At 34.1% G+C, this 16,607-nt stretch overlaps 1 long non-coding RNA gene across 3 annotated transcripts in view; it reads left to right on the forward strand.

Moving 5' to 3' along the window:
* LOC146992691 (uncharacterized) overlaps positions 1-16,607 on the forward strand; it is a 289,003-nt gene that overhangs the window by 52,733 nt on the left and 219,663 nt on the right. The window contains exon 1 of one of the 3 annotated variants that reach the window (XR_015039046.1): positions 12,626-12,912. The exons of 1 other annotated variant lie outside the window; for it this stretch is intronic. This is a non-coding gene — a long non-coding RNA (uncharacterized LOC146992691). Of the gene's footprint in view, positions 1-12,625; positions 12,913-16,607 lie in introns of those variants that run through there. One more of the 3 variants, XR_015039047.1, reaches the window with a different exon arrangement.

Raw genomic sequence — 16,607 nt, forward strand, 5'->3', positions numbered from 1 at the left:
GTAATATAAATTGCCGTCTAATGTCTTTTTGACTATAAGCTTTGGTATATACAGCAAAGATTGTTTTTTTGATCATGATGCCCACATTCAGTACGCTCACATCACGCTTTTCCAATATACCTTAATTTTTATCATTTTTATTTTTTTATTATATGAAATTCGTGAAATAAACTTATTTGTGTTATTTTTAGCTCTACTGGTTTTTCAATTTTAATGGCAGTCGTGTTATTATTAGAAATGCAAATTTAAATTTAAGTGTTTAATGAATTTTAAATTCAAGTCAAACGTCATTACTTTATACGAATGATATTTGATTCTTTTGTCAAAATGTTAATCTGAAAGCTTTTACTTCATCCTTAATAAATATGCAAGTTGCGCAATATGTTTAGTTACCAAATAATCATAAAGACATGTGAAGAATGTCTAATGTTCTACGTCATTCTTGATGAATGAGAGTACTTCCACTTGAAAAAAAGTATTTCTTAGACAAAAAAAAAAAAAAAAAAAAAAAAAAAAAGTACGTTGGTTCATTAAAGGTTCGAACAGTACACGTTTTTTGCAAACCAAAATATGCGGTTACAATCGTTAATGGAACTTACTCAACTTTTTTAATGATTGACGGGGTATTGATTCTAAAGTCACTTTTACAAGACCTCTGTTTCAAAGGACTTCATGCATTTCATTAAACTTTGAGAAAATTAATTCATTCATCATATCACATTCAGAAAATCATACATAGTGGCGCTGTAAGGGATGGCACTTCGTAAATTTGAAAATTTCTCCAGCAGATTTATAATTTATATGCATCGCTGGAAGAAAAAGAGATCAAACGATGACTTAATTTTGCAAACTAATCGAGATGATTTATCTGAAGTTTATTTTTAGTCTTAATTCTTTCATTTGGGGAATTTTGTTGCTTCGCATGAGGCAAATATATGCGATATTGCAGTAAAAATTATTTCTAAAATGCAAGGAATTCAAAGGCGTCAACTAGCAATTAGAGCAACGATAATATTTTGCGCCTATGGAAAAATAAAAATCTTTTAAAAAGTAAATATTTCAAAATTTAAGAACTATGCTGGTATCAGGATTTAATAATGCAAGGGTAGTTGATATATAAAATTTCGAAAAAAAATTTTAATTTCAATGTTTGTGTTAAAATTTAATAGAAAGACTGAAATACATATTTAAAAAGAGAATACACGTGGAAATGTAAAGAATCTGTGTAGAAAGTGAATTCAAAGAAATGTTATTTTTCTATATTTAGACAAATACGAAAAAGACATTCTGGATTTGCTCATTATACTGATAGCATTGCGTAAGTGCACCTCGCCATATTCATCAGTGCATTTCGCGTTTCTAATAGCTATAACAAAACGCGTTATGCACAATGTGTCATCCGGTACAGGGCGCTGCAAGAATGAGGGTAAGAGTGGCTGAGTAAGAAGATGTGGTGATGGGGTGCGGTTAAGGAGGAGCCAATAAATGTTCGATACCCGAGAGAAAGGCCGTGGTGGGGCTCTCTCGAAGGAGACAACCGGAAACTCCAGTGTGCCCCATCATTTTGTATGCTTAGGTTGTTCTTTTTGCTTTGAGAATAAGCCTTTGAGAGTTGTTTGGCTTTTTAGATTATGCCTCTCAACGCATTCTAGCCACCCGGACGTAGAAAGGGTGTTTCAAATAGCTGCAGTGTACAGTCTTAGAAGTTTTGTAAACGTGAGCAGATTTCTTGCGTAACAAACCTAAACAGTTTAGCTTAAAACGGCTGTGAGTCTCGAAACGCGATTTTGCGCCGAATCATCATAAATGCGTCGTTTCACTTTTCATTTGAGTACGTTGCCATTCCGCAAAATGTAAGATATTTATCTTCCAAACTGAATTTCTCTATTGTGGATTAACAAACTAAGCTATTTGAAAGCAATAGATGCAGTTCTTAAGAATACTCGTTTCTTACTTTTGAATCGGATTGATTTAAATAATAAACATGAATTTTATTCATGACATATCTAATTAAAAACATTAAATATTTTTACAGAATGACCTTGTATATATTTTTCATTATTTATTTCATACTTTGTAAAACTTTAATGGAATTTTAAGTAAAAATCTCAACGATTTGAAAGCAAGCAATGGCAGTAGTGTACGGAACAAAACAATTTTATGTACAGCGCGCGGGACTGTCTATCGGAAATTATAAGATATGCTGATTTTAAATATTTTGTGATTTTGCTGTTGAGTTGAATTTTCTGTGGCTTAAATGCGAAGAAAGTAGTATTTAACACCCAAAACGTTAATAATAAAAAGACAAAAAAAAGTTTTATAAGTTTATAATCTTCTTAAGAAAACTGAACATTGATATGTGATATGAGAAACTGAGGAAAGTTAAAAAAATTATATATATATATATATATATATATATAATATATAATATATATATATATAATATATATTATATATATATATATATATATATATATAAGAGGTTAGGAGTGTGAGCAACAGCAGACTGGTAGACTGCGAATTCAACGAGAGCGTAAAAAACCTTAACAAACCCTGGGCCACCGTTAAAATCTGAAACCTTTCCGACTTTTTTTCCTTTTTTTTGTTTATTTTTGAGAAACAATAATAAATTAAATTGCCAAAACAGGTGAAGTTTCTTATAAAAAAAAGAATAATTTACCTAATGCACTTTACTCGATATGGGAAATATTACTTTTAATTAATATTACTTTTAATGTAATATTACTTATTGAAAACAGTTCTTATATTAAACAGAAATAGTTGCTATTTTTAATAAAAGGTTTCTTTTTCTTTTTGCTGGTACTAGAAATGTTTTTGATTAAGAAATCTCTTAAAAAAACCTATCAATTGGCCCTGCAGAGAGATAATATTTTAGTTTTATTAACATTAAATGTCATTTAAAACTTCTGTAACTTAGCATGTTTATGATTACTTTTTTTAAATTCCAATTTCCTGCTTAATTTTAACAAAAAGTTTTGCTGACTTTTCGCTGCTCACGAATGCCCCGATAGCAACCGTTTATTTTAAACGTTTTATAAAAATGGTGATAAATTTTTAAAGTAATGAATGTTATGTAATAACAGAGAAAAAAGATCACACATTACTCACAAATTCGTAAATATAAGAAGAAGCTCATTTAACAAACAAGGTTTTGCTCAAGCAATCATAACCTTGGGAGATCTGACTTCTCTTAAAACATTTGGAAGTGATCCCTTGGTTTCAAAATTGTACAAGTATGTTTAATCTCACTTTGGTAAATTGACCATGTAATTGAATTAAGACAGCAGAATGTGAAAATTAGAAATAAAAGCTGCATTTTACTAAAGATCGCTTTTTAATTTCTGCATTAAGATAATAAGGGATAGGAGGTTTTACTTGATCTGAACCACTGACCCCAACGGACCTGAAAAGAATTATCGCTATACCTAAACTAACTGCAAATCATGTTATAAGGTATTTCTCCCGCGTGGTGTAGTGGTCTGCACGCTCGGGGCGTATTAGAAAGGTCCGCGGTTCGATTCCCGGCGAGGGCATTGCTCCTTTTTCAAGTCTCCTGCTTCGAAAAATACCTAATGTTTCTACAGTGGCGCCCGAACTAAAAAGGTGGTGAATGATGATTCTTCACCACCAGGATTTGGTGATTGAGGCCCCTAAAACCCAAGTCGCCCTTTAAAAGGGGGAGTATATAAGGTATTTCTTCCGCTTCTTAGCATTCCCTCGTGGTGCAGTGGTCTGCGCGCTCGGCGCGTATTCAAGAAGTCCGTGGTTCGATTCCCGGTGAGGGCAGTGCTCCTTTTTCAAGTCTCCTGCTTCCAAAATAACCTAATGTCTCCACAAAGTAAAGGTTTAAATAAATCTTTATTTAAACAAAATTTGAGCCTGACGGCACATTCTTGTGATAACAGTATCAACCGCACCTAGTGATGACGTAATTAAAGTACCAGGTACAGGTCGAAGCTAGGCCAGCACCTTCGTAGTACCACAGGTAATTGAGGTATTGCTGAACCTAGCTAACTGTTAAACTTTGCCCCTTAATTTTGAGAGAGAACACCCCGGGGTGGTCCGAGGCTCTCCCGCCCCTCTGTTTTTACCATCAACTCCTTGAGATGACTTTCTGAGATAACCGATTTCTGGTGTTAATAGTGTACACAAATCCTACTGAGAAAAGACTGCCCCTTGAAAAGTTCAACAACTGATGCTTCCAAAAGTCTAAATGTATGAACAAATGCCCTTTCTAAGGCAGAAGGTGTAATAAGCAATGTCTTTGGAGATCCCGTCAATTTTAAGTTAAAATGTGAACTAGTAGTGAAAGACTGCATAATTAAAATCTTAACTTTAACCTGGCTCAGTATCTCTACCGGCATATCAAGTTCAAATGCTGCCAGCGATATAACACAAAGCTGAATAATTACAACTTATCAGAGATGGTAGGAATTAAACGTACCGTCCATGAGCAGGCCAGAAGCATGCTCTGTCTTAAACTCTAAAAACCTAAGTTTAAGTAATATCTAACGCATTTACATTCTGATGAGGAAACGGAAAGGAGAAGTTATAGTAAAGGCTGAAATTATAAATAACTTGCTAATTTAAAAAATAAACTTACACAGGAAAAACAAGTTTTGGGCTAAGAAGAAAAACTTTTCCCTTTGATTTGAATCAGTTGCCGTTTCAGGCATGTTGTAAAATAAATTTGTAGCAGCAAACTCATCCGTAGTTTTAGAAAGCAAGATATAGTTACACTTATATATTTATTTGCTTTTCCACTGTATTAAAATGCAGTATTAATCCCCTGAGTTTGCTAAAAGGCATATGGAAATAAAACATTAAATTAAATAACACTATTCTGCACCAAGGTAAGTAATATAATATACAGTGTTAAAAAATAATTTAATGATGGTAATGCTGCCACTGTTCATAAAAATTGTCGGACAAATTATAAATTTAATGTATTTTGAATTACATCGACTGGTTATGCTGTTAGAAATAAAGATTTTAATAACTAAGAAGTGAGTTTATTGAAATTTAACAGTTCAGATTATTAACCAATTATAGACTGATTAAAATTGAACGTCTGCCAAATCGCAGTTTTAGAAACTGGCTTTTCTACGAGTCTGCACTGCACATAAATTAAAAAAATTGCATTCCCTTCAATAGCAATACTTGTCTTACCGAATCGCATAGATAATAAATGCAAAGCAATCACGGTTAAAAAATTTTGGAAAGAATCTATTAAATATATTCCTAACGTCAAAACAAACAAATTGGCACTTTTAGTCCTGTCTTATTTATATACTTTTTTTTTTTTTTTTTGTCTCACGTGTTCTGCAACTACTGAACATTCACAGATGTGCCACTTAGCAGATATACAGAAGTTTGATAGATATTAAAACGAAAGCATTAAGCTGAGGTTTTTCACAAGAATTAAAAAGGAAAAGTTAGCAGAAACCGGCAAACCATATACAAAAATTGAATGCCATAACAACTTTTGCCGATGTGCCGCTTTGCAAATATGCAAAAGGTTGATAAATATTGAAAGGGTAATATCAGGCTGTATCCACCACAAAATTTAAAATGACAAGCCCACGTGCTACGTTAAAAACAGTTTGCAGAAACCTGCAAACACTTGCGAAAACTGAAAGATATAACAAATGATAAAGTTCTCGCCCTCGCAAATTCAAACGAAATGCAATAGCAAGATGACACCATTCGCGTCACTTGTTATTCCATGGTTCTTTATCCTCCTTCCCCTACCACCAATAGCTTTTAGCATCTCATTCTGCTTGGTGACTGATGACACTGGTGAGAAGATAGTGGGGGGAAAAAAGAAATAAAAAGAAAAAAATCAAAATATAAAAAATAATAGCTCTTTGAAGGGGGTGGGACAAAAAGACTGCCAGCCTAAGTTAATGTGGGTCATCCCATACAGGTTTTAAGCCTAATCCGTCATTATCACTTAAGCCGCTTTCGGCCAATAAATCATCGGCTATTATCTGATAAAGGAAAACAAAAGGGAATAAAAATGATACGAAAAAAGTTCGATAACAGTGGATTTTATGCTGCCAACCAATGAATATTAATAGGCCGGAAGGCGTATCTGACTTATCGGCCGCCTTCGTTCTCTGCAAGATGGCGAAGCGAATTGGGTAATTCATCAACGCAAAAATTAGCGGCATCTATCGGTTTTTAATAAAAGCTTTCTGCCCATGAGCAGATAATAGAAGTAATCTCTCTCAACTTATTATTCAATTAATTGGATTTTTTTTACCGTTCCTTTATGCAAGCAATATGATTATAAAGCGTGTCAATCTATGGACTTAAGGCTCATCGGGTGTGAATTTTTAGCGATAATCGTAGGGAATGAACGTAATTAGCAAAAGGAGGCTATACAATAAGGGAGAAAAAAGAGGGACATAGTTTTTTGAAAGAATAAACGGTGATTCTATCGTCCGTCCTAATATCATTTTAAAAATATACGAGCACAATGTACCTTTTCTTATAATTAAATTTGTTTTTCGATAAACCAATAAATTGGAGAATGGTTTTTAGAACTGATAAGCTTTGTACAGAAAGAAATCAATTACTAAAGTTCCTAAGTTAAAACTCCTCGAAGTTAAGACTTTTAGCTGCTGATCAACGACAAACGTAATTAATTTCTTTACAGCATACAGCGATTCTTTTATTTTTCTTATCACGAGTAAAACATTAAGTTTATTAGGTAAACTGCATGTGTAGTCAAAAACAAAGGATATTATTTTCCTGCTCGCATTGCTTGTGCAAAGTTAAACGTACTTTTTATAACTTGAAGACATTAGCAAATTCCAAAAGGATATCAATAAATGCATTCTTGAGGAAAAAAAAAATCAACATCGAATTATTCTAAATTATTTATTAGCCGACCCCTCACTGCAAAGATAAAATGACGTGAAAAATCGCAAATTTTGTAATTCAGTATCTTATTTAATGTTTTTTTTTTTCGTTTGTTTGTGCGTTTTATTTTTTTATAGCTAGAACAAAATTTTCCTAAATATAAGTATAGTGACAGGAAGAACGTGTAAAAAGTTAGATTTCGTAATTTTACAAAAGTGATTTCTTTAAAAATACCAAAATATGAATATTTGTGTAATCTAAAACATTTTTGTAACTGGAAGTGTATACCTATACGACCAACGGTTGCGAAAATAAAAACCAGGCTAGGACTTTTGTGGGCACGATGTAGTATATACAGTAAAACTGGATTTTCATATCATGTATAGTGACATTATTGAATGCCTAAATTTCCCTAGTGGATCATTTTTGCACTTCCAATCTACTTTGTATACATATGTGTTGTGCATCTAAATGTGCGATTTCATATCATATAGTCAAATTATTTTAATTACTGTTGCCTTTGGAAATAGCAATGCATATATAGGATTGTATTCTACATTCGTATAATATTTGCATCATTATGAATTAAATAGCAAAACAGAATGAAACTTGCAGAAAATACAGAGCAGGGTGTAGTATGTAAATGATCAGGCAAGTAAAGTGCATCATGCACATGTTTGGATTCAGTAACTTTCTGTGAATAGCGAAATAAGATGTTTAAATAAATAGTAGTTATGATAAATAGCAGGTAAATAGTGTATTGCCATCAAAAAGCAGGAAATTTTCCTGTGAGAGTTATTATACCTCGTCGAGATCAAAGGATATCATGTAAGCGAAATCCAGAATATCAGTTTGGGTAAAGGAACAAGGTCGCAGCACGACAATGCTACTCGAATTTCAGCGATGTTAATTTGGAAGCAATAGACTGAAGAGAACCAGATGAATCAAAAATCAGCCAATGGATCATACAATTTCACGATACAACGGAACGATAGATATTTCATCTACATGGTTCTGAAGAATCATGCAGCTTTTTTCTCGAGTTTTTTCACAGCAACAGGTATGGCAATGTACGCAGGTAAATAATTGTTTGTATTGTTGCAATTAGTTCTGTCCGCGATAAAATGGCAGCTAGAGAAGCACTTAAAAGTTTTTATGCATTTTTAAACAATGGTCTCATTATAAGTCTTTATTTAATAGCAATCATTTTCCTGTCTAAGTAATAGTGTTCACGTTTCTTTTGATATTTAATACAGAACAAAAACTACAGAGGGTGTTAGCACATTTAGAACGACTTTACGGCCATTTTATTAATGTTTAAAATGTAAAGAGTATTTTTTTAAATGCTCGATCTGATAACTTTTTGGACCATAAGTCTCCATCGTTATATCCATGATAGAAATGCTTTTTGTAAAATATTTAGGAGTACTGTTCCTATTCCTTTCACTACGTTCCAGAATCATGGTAGGTTTGTGCTTAGAGAGACCAGGCGCGCAATAGTCCGTAACTTTTGCGATCGTGACGAAATATGGTATGCAAAAACATCTTGATCGAACATGCAAATGATCAAAGTTTCAAGGAAAATGAACAGGAATTGCGATCATAGCGCGCATCTCTAGGGCGCAATTTGCAAAGTATAAAACTAGTAACAGAGGCAGGAAATTTATCTTTTTTTGTTGCTGGCATTGTAATTCCGTAAAGAAGCAACTAAAGACGCCATTACGACGATATCGAAGACCTTACAGACAACTAAACGGCTTCGAACACGTGGTCGCATTGTAGGGTTGCGTGAAGCTGGATGGTCATGCCGAGCAATAGGCCGCCACCTGCAGTGTACAGACACTGCTGTGCAAAGATCTTGGCAGCAATGGTTGCTACAAGGAAATTGCTGACGAAATGAAGTCTCTGGAAGGCCAAGTATCACAAATGCGAGGCAAGACAGGATGATTGTTCGCCAGGCCCGAACCGCCCCAACTGTATCATTGTCGACTATTCAACTCTCTACACCCACGTCTATACCTCCCTTGTTACCGTCCATCATCTCACGGCTCTTGTCTGAGGCGGGGTTACGCTCACAGAGGTCTTTAAGAGGAGTGCCTTTCACCCCACAGCATCATCGGAGTTAGTCGTCTGGAGTGGTGTCGCAGCCGATCATCAGGGCTGCCATCAGACTGGCATCGTATAGTGTTCAGCAATGAAGCCCGCTTCACTCTTGGAGCAGATGACCACCGTGTTTGTGTCTGGAGAGGACGGGCCAGTGGTCCCAATCAGCCTTTATTTTACAAAGGTATACAGCTATAACCCATGGTGTGGGGCGCTATTTTTTATGACAGCCGGTCATCTTTAGTCATCCTCCGTACATCTTTAACAGCTCAAAGACATGTTGATACCACCCTGCGGCGGTTGCTTTACCCTTCATGGCATGTCATCCTGGGGCCATTTTCCAACAAGATAATGCCAGGTCACATACTATCGCTTGTATATCTCTGCCAGCAAGGTCACCAGACCTTTCACCAATCGAGCATGTCTGGGGTATAGTAGGCCGCCAGATTCGGGCTCCACAAAATATCGCAGATATGGAGCGACAACTGATGAATGCCTGGCAGAATGTGTCGCAGGATGATATTAGGAACCTCTACCCCTCCTTGCCTCGACGAATTCAAGCATGCATTGCCGCCAGGGGTGGTTTGACCAACTACTAATTTGAACACTCAGTGGGTGACTGTGAGTCATGAACATGTACTATGCCGTTGATTTTTAATCCTTTTATTATCTGTGTATGAGGTATACACATATTCAGTTTCATCAAAAACAAAAACTTTCTTCATGGTGCTTCGTTTTTTTTTTGCAAAAGAGTGTATTTTCTCTTCGTTTTCGACAATAAACAACCCATTTTCGCTGCATCTTCATCAACAATGTATTTTCATTTGTCTTCTGCTGAATAGTTTTCATATAGGGTTAACAAATCATTCTGCGTTGAGGCACATGCTTTAACAAAAGCTGGTGAACAGTATGTTTTTTAGCTTTTTCAAGCTGTAAATCTTACTTTATTATTTTATTTATTGTCGCTACACATGTACTTAAAGACTTAGCAATATATTTTTGCTTCAGTTACCAATTTTCTTTAGTTACCAATAATTTAACTTTAGTAACATTAGAAAGCGCGCGTACCTTTTTCGGATATTTGTTTGGAGTCTTCTTTCCATGCAGAAGTAATGACAGACGTTTTTACTTCCTTGTACAAAGTAAAAAGGAAGTATTGTAATCGCGAAAAGTTTCAGGCAGGATATTTCAACGAAAATATCCATTTTGACCGCTATCGAATGCAATTTCACGATGTTTTTGCATGATATCTGTACATAAGGACAGAATAAAAGACTCGTTTGATCCAAAAAAATTATAAAACTGCTTTAAAATTTAATTCTGAAGAGAATTTTTCGTGGCGTCTGTACGAACGTATGTACATACGTATCTCGCATAACTCAAAAACGAGAAGCCTCAGAACGTTAAAATTTTGTATATAGGACTGCTATAACATGTAGATGTGCACCTCGTATTTTGGTTGCAATCGGCCGCACCAAACGTATATAAATATATTTATATATATATCCACTCTGTTACCCGGCTCAATCATCTCAGTTTCTTTACTCTTATATGTTTGTAAATTGTACATTTTTTGCTTTAAAAATGATTGAATTATGTTGTTTTTATCTTCCGGTTAAGGATTTTATGCCTTTAGTAAATCTGTATGCAATATTTTTAGAATTATCAACAATTTTAGTTTTTTTAAGTGCTGCTAAGCCTTTTTTTTATGGCGGCCATTGATTGTTTACATTTGAACCAGCAGACTAGTAGATTTGTTGCCAATCTAGAGAAACTTAGCTTCGCAACAACAAAGATAACGCCTTCATTTATTATTGCCAATTAAATCATGCTTACTATTTTCTGGAATTTTTTCGAGGAAATAAGTGCTTTACTTCGTAATTTTTAGTAGTAATTTAAGTGATTTACTTTGCAATTTTTAATATAGATATTTTGAGTTTTTATGTATTTTTGCCTTGTCGCGAAGTGAGAACTGAATTAATTGAATGAGAAATACTCAATCGTCTGTGAAAAACTGTTTCCTTTTTTTGTTTTATTTGCTTAATTTCTCTTATACATCATTCTAGCTTTATTATTTATTATAGTATTTGAATAGAACATGTGGCAACGATTAGATAATTCTATTCTTTAAATGATATAAATTTTGTGCATTATGAGTTATAATACGAAAGAAATATAATACTGTTAAGTGAATGTAGCGCGAGAGTGTCGCTATGGTAAACAAATACTGGAGTGAATTTTAAAGAATGCATTTATTCTATTGTGGCTTATGTGCTGTCGGCGAAGTAGGTTTAATTCAATCCAATAAGTTTAAATGAAATGCAAGAAAAAATGCGTATAATTTAATATTCCGTACAAGGAAGTCATGTGGTGTACACATCAGATTTTTTTTCCTTTCGATTAATAATGCTGATTAGTTTGCACTTCGAAAATTTAACACCGTGCATTTTACAACGTTTCATTTACAGAACAGGAATATTTCCCTTCGGAAAGCGCTAAAATATATCCTTCAATCCACGGTTGTTTACATACGTCGTTTTGAAAGAAGAATAAATTTAAGAGTAGGAGACGTATTCTTAATAATGTAATTATCTGTTGCCAGAAATTATTATTCCAAAACATTTCCATCGTTTTAATTCTGCATCGAAATCGTTCTAAAAGTGTGCGAACACTTTCTGTACTAACGTCTTCACTTTAAATACGTTGTCTTAGGATAGTTTTTCATTAAACTTAATAACCACCAAATTCACTTTTGAACAGTTGTAACGAATTCATATAATTTTCATCTAAGCAAAAATACTTGAAACACAATTCTGTCCATTTTTATAGAAAAAAGATATAAAATACAGAAACGGGAATACCGACAGATCATTCACGCAAATGTTATTTCAGATGCAAATGAAAGAAACATTAGAAGTGTCACGTATCTTTTGACAAGAAAGCATATGGAGCCGTCACACTTTGAAAAGGTGAACGCGAGAGAAATACGCAACCCCTCACATCGGTGATAGCTGCAATCGAGTTTTTACACGTTATTACTTCCGCCGCTTCAAAGCATTCCATTTTTTTACCAGCTGCTCAGTTGTGAACTTTATGAAATTGAATTAGAAATCTGTTTTCTCTGTCTATGAGGTTTCGAATAGGAAATATTATATAGAAATGAGGTATGAATTCAATTAAGTGGCCGCCTTCTTTTTTCATGATAAGCAGCTGTGCTAGACAGAGTTACATCTTTAAGGCCTACAGAATTTTGTTCTTTTAGCTAGAAAATCTTATTAGAAAATATAATACCTTACCTTTGTCAATTGTTTTGAAAACTGACTGTACAAAACATAACTTACAGAAATATTTTTATACTACATTATCTTTTGCTTTTTGGAATCACCTTCTTTCTTAAAGCGGGAGACTTCCTGTTACGTATTTGAAATGCAGATGGCATATTCTATTAATGCGAACAATTATTGAACTCTGATATCATGTTTGCTGTTTAAATTTGCAACGTGGAGAATGATGCGAATTACAACGAGTTCTTTCACTAGTAAAAACCAGGATAACTAAAACAGTAGACAGACTCTAAGCAGATAAAGCTTTTTAGTCATCGTCTGAAACAGCACTGCGGATGTTGAAACACCCTGAAAGACTATCCAGTAGGTCTAGAAATTTAGTGTTATAGTTTCAAATAACCAGCTGTTTTATTCTTGGCTGCCTTGGAAATGTCTTCTTATCTTTTCAATTGCAAGATACACTGATATGTCTTTTGATGACTGCACGGAAGTCTGATTTTGATAAAAAGTTGTGTATGTTTAAATTTTCCTTATAACTAAATATGTCTCACCTTTGTTGCAGTCTGAATTTGTGAAATCCTTTCATCTTATTTATGAATTTTAATTTTACATTCCAGGATTACTTACCTAATCTGAAGTAAGTATTATGTTGTTATGTGTAGCTTATTTAACAAACTTACGCTCTTTAAGTTTTTTGGCAATTTTTAACCCTGTGCTATAAGTCTGTGAGTTAGTCAACAAACCATTCGCAGGGAATGTTAAAATGGTGGAGATTTGTACGAGTCCTACATTATTTAAATTAAGTTAGGATTTTGCATTACAAGAAAGTACAGACAATAGTTTGCGGTAAGTAAGATTTTCGGAAACAGTTATTTGGATTAAAGTACTCCAAACTCAAACAAAGTGCTAAATAAGAAGATGGATTTATTAGTTGAAAAAAAAGAGAATTTTCATTCGGAATTTAATAATTTATTTAATATAAGAAAAATTTTAAGAAACAAAGCAGGAAATTTTAAACCGAAATTTCTTCAATATTAATTTCATCTATGCATTCACTTAAGAACAAATAATTTTACCATCTGACGGATATTAGTTTTTTATCTCTACTCTAAACATATTATGCAGTTGTTCAGAGTTAAATATTATGTTGATAATACGCAGATATGGCGTGTTAATTTCATCTTTTGTGCGCTGTATTTTATAGTATCCCAGAAAGCTAGTTATTGCAGAGATTTTTCTATACGGATTCAGAAATACAGTTGCTCATTTAATCTTGTATTGTGGTAACAGAAGTAAGTGAATGACACTAGAAAGTCAAGCCTTCAGACTGAAAAATAATGCACGGCGATACCAACCACGTATACCTCGTTGCTTTTCTCAGTAATTTATTAGAGAATTCTTCCGTGATCATGATACGTTTTGCTGTATAGCTGTTACTCTGAGTCTTTCCAGAGCGATTTTAATTTCTGAATATTTTCTGTTCTACACAGGATTTTTCCCCACACTGATGGTAACAGTGCTATATTAGAATCACATCTTGCTAATCTTACGAACTCACGATCACTTTGGTAAGCAGTAGTCTACATTACAACTGTGACTTGCTCTTAGATGCGTAACGCTATTTTGACTAGAGAGGTAAGCTCGCGATTTTTATTTGAAATAATAATAAAAAAGATTCATATTTAATATATCACACAACAATTTTTTTACAACAACTACATTTGTTCCAAACATGAGCTATATTTCTGACTTACCGTATGTAAGCCTAATGTTCCCTTTTGAGTCACATCATCTTCATATTTATAACAAAATTTTATTTACATCCAAAATGTAATCATTTATGGTATTAGCTACCGAAATAAATTACTCACACGTAATAATACTTCTATTTATGAATCTATATTGATTTTTTTATCATAATTCATACTTATTATTATATATGAATATTGCATATTCAGGCAAATAACTAACTGCAACAGCCAGGTATAATAATATTCATCAACAAAATATAATTGCAATATATAATGCACAGATATCAGCATCACGCATTAATTTTATAAACAGCATTGTTTTTCCATATCCCTATTACTTCAAAATTTTTTGAGCAAAACAGTTGTGTTTGTTCACTTGGTTGATGATATGTCATCACTAAATGACTAGATGGGAAGCTCAAAGATGTTTTTTTTTTGCTTACTAAAGCAAAAAAGTTCATTTTAAAATCAAAACCGCACCGGTCATTGCTATACAACTTATGGAGGTAGGAAGTCCTTTCTTACCACTATGATACAACCCAAATAGTATCCCAGAGCAAAGATCTCAGAGCGCTTTTTGTTCGACCCGGGTTCAAATTCCGGGGAAAGGGCTGCATAGGGTTTTTTTTTCGTGATTTTCTCCGTATGTTTTGTTAATGTGAGCCAGGTTCCCGTACAAAGTCCTACACGAAGACATTCTTTCTGTTAGGCACCTAGCTTTAACATGTTTCACCGTTATCGAAACAATCCAGAGCTAAACACTGTCCGAAGTCAATAACGAATTTTTATAGCCTTATCTGAAAGCCATTAGCGCAAACCGCAATAAAAGAAGATGTAGTAACGACCTTATACAAATCTTTCAGTAGTAAACTTGGACATTTTATTGTCTTAAATTTTCTCTATAATAAAGAAAGTTTCATGCTAAAGATTGTGTGATGCCTAGTTATTACGATTTACATAACAACTTTTCCAAAAGAAATTTTGTAAATTATTTAGAAGTTCCCAGCGTCTGATAATTCCATCCAAATACTTATTATCGGCTATAGGTCATTCACTGGTCACTATAGGTCATTCACTGGTTAATAGTTGTTTTCAAGCACCAATTTTATTCAGTATTACAATAAATTTCGAAGTTAGTTCTTGAAAGTAATTAAAATCGAAATAAAACTAAAAACTAAACTCAGTGGCGTAACAGCCCTAATGCCCAAGGCCTGCAGTGCCCTAAATCTGCTTTCTTGACCATGAGCCCCGAGATGCGTAAACATATGTCCTGAACAAGTGGTCAGCTTGTCGCAGGACCCTCAGTGTTTAGTCTCCAAGCGAACTTGGTACTCATTTTATCAGGGACGTAGCTAGAGGGGCAGGGGGGACATCTGTCCCCGGGCGCAGAATCCAAGTGGCGCCAAATTGATGTTACGACATTTTAGAATTAAATGTTTTCCATCCTTGGCAAGCAGTAGGGGGCGCGAAATCTTCAGTTGCCCCTGGGCGCTGAAAACTCTAGCTACGACTCTGCATTTTATGGACCCAAGTGATGGGAATAAAGGGATGAAAGGCTGAGTCGACTAACCCCAGCCCGGGATTCGAACCCCGGAAATGTCGTGCTGCTGCGCGATGCGCTAGCCACTGCGCCACCGGGCCTTTCGAAATCGAAATTAAACTCCAACTTTATTTTTTACCTTCCCTGCAGTTACTGTTTACATTAACGACACATAAGACTTACAGAGCTAACACGAGTTAAGCTCGAGAGAAAATTTTCTAAAGGTTAACCTCTATGATACTAGCTGAAGATAAAAAAAAAAAACTATATATTTGAAGGTCTCTGACTGAAGGAATAAAAAACATTGCCCGAATTATTTCTTGCGGTATGCCATTAGAAAATTTCGGACTACTTTTACATACTTTGATTTAAGAAAGCTGTAGACTGAAGATCAACTTTCTTATTTCCGATTTTTATAAAGCTATATGGAGAAACTATATACTCCATTAAAATTTTTCTACGGTCTCCGTGGCTGCAACAATTTCCTCTGAATGCAAATACCAGAACTCAGTTTATAACATTAAATCTGGAAAGAAATTTGAAATGTGCGTAAAAGAGCATTTCTGAATTATTCAGACTTCGGCAATTAAGCTTGCAAACAGCGGAAGCGAGCTTATTGTGCTTCCGAAACTTCACGTGCTATGCATTAGCTTTTCTATTTAAAAAAAATCACGATAAAAATTTGTCAATAAGTTTTCTGAACGAGCTGAAGTTTCATGTTTGAGTAGCAGTGTTACCTAATATTTCTAATACCAATTTACTTTTCATTTAGATATGAAAGAACACGGTCATTTGCTTTCTATATACTCGTAACTCACGCTATTACGTGATTATCTAACTTTACTTATTGATAATTTTCGGCAACCACTTTGGAAAATGAAATGTGTAATTCAGTTTTATTGCATAAGTGATTTTGATTATATCACTTTTTTCATTTTTATTCTATTTTCCAGAAAGTTAATTTGGAAAGCATTTCATTAGCTGCGCCGAGAAAACTTACACGAAGATAATTCCATCAATTTTGCAGTTTGTTAGTAAATG

Source organism: Stegodyphus dumicola, chromosome X2 (assembly GCF_044657685.1).
Source record: "Stegodyphus dumicola isolate Sdum_Otavi_A_Nest chromosome X2, ASM4465768v1".
Lineage (NCBI taxonomy): Eukaryota > Metazoa > Arthropoda > Arachnida > Araneae > Eresidae > Stegodyphus > Stegodyphus dumicola.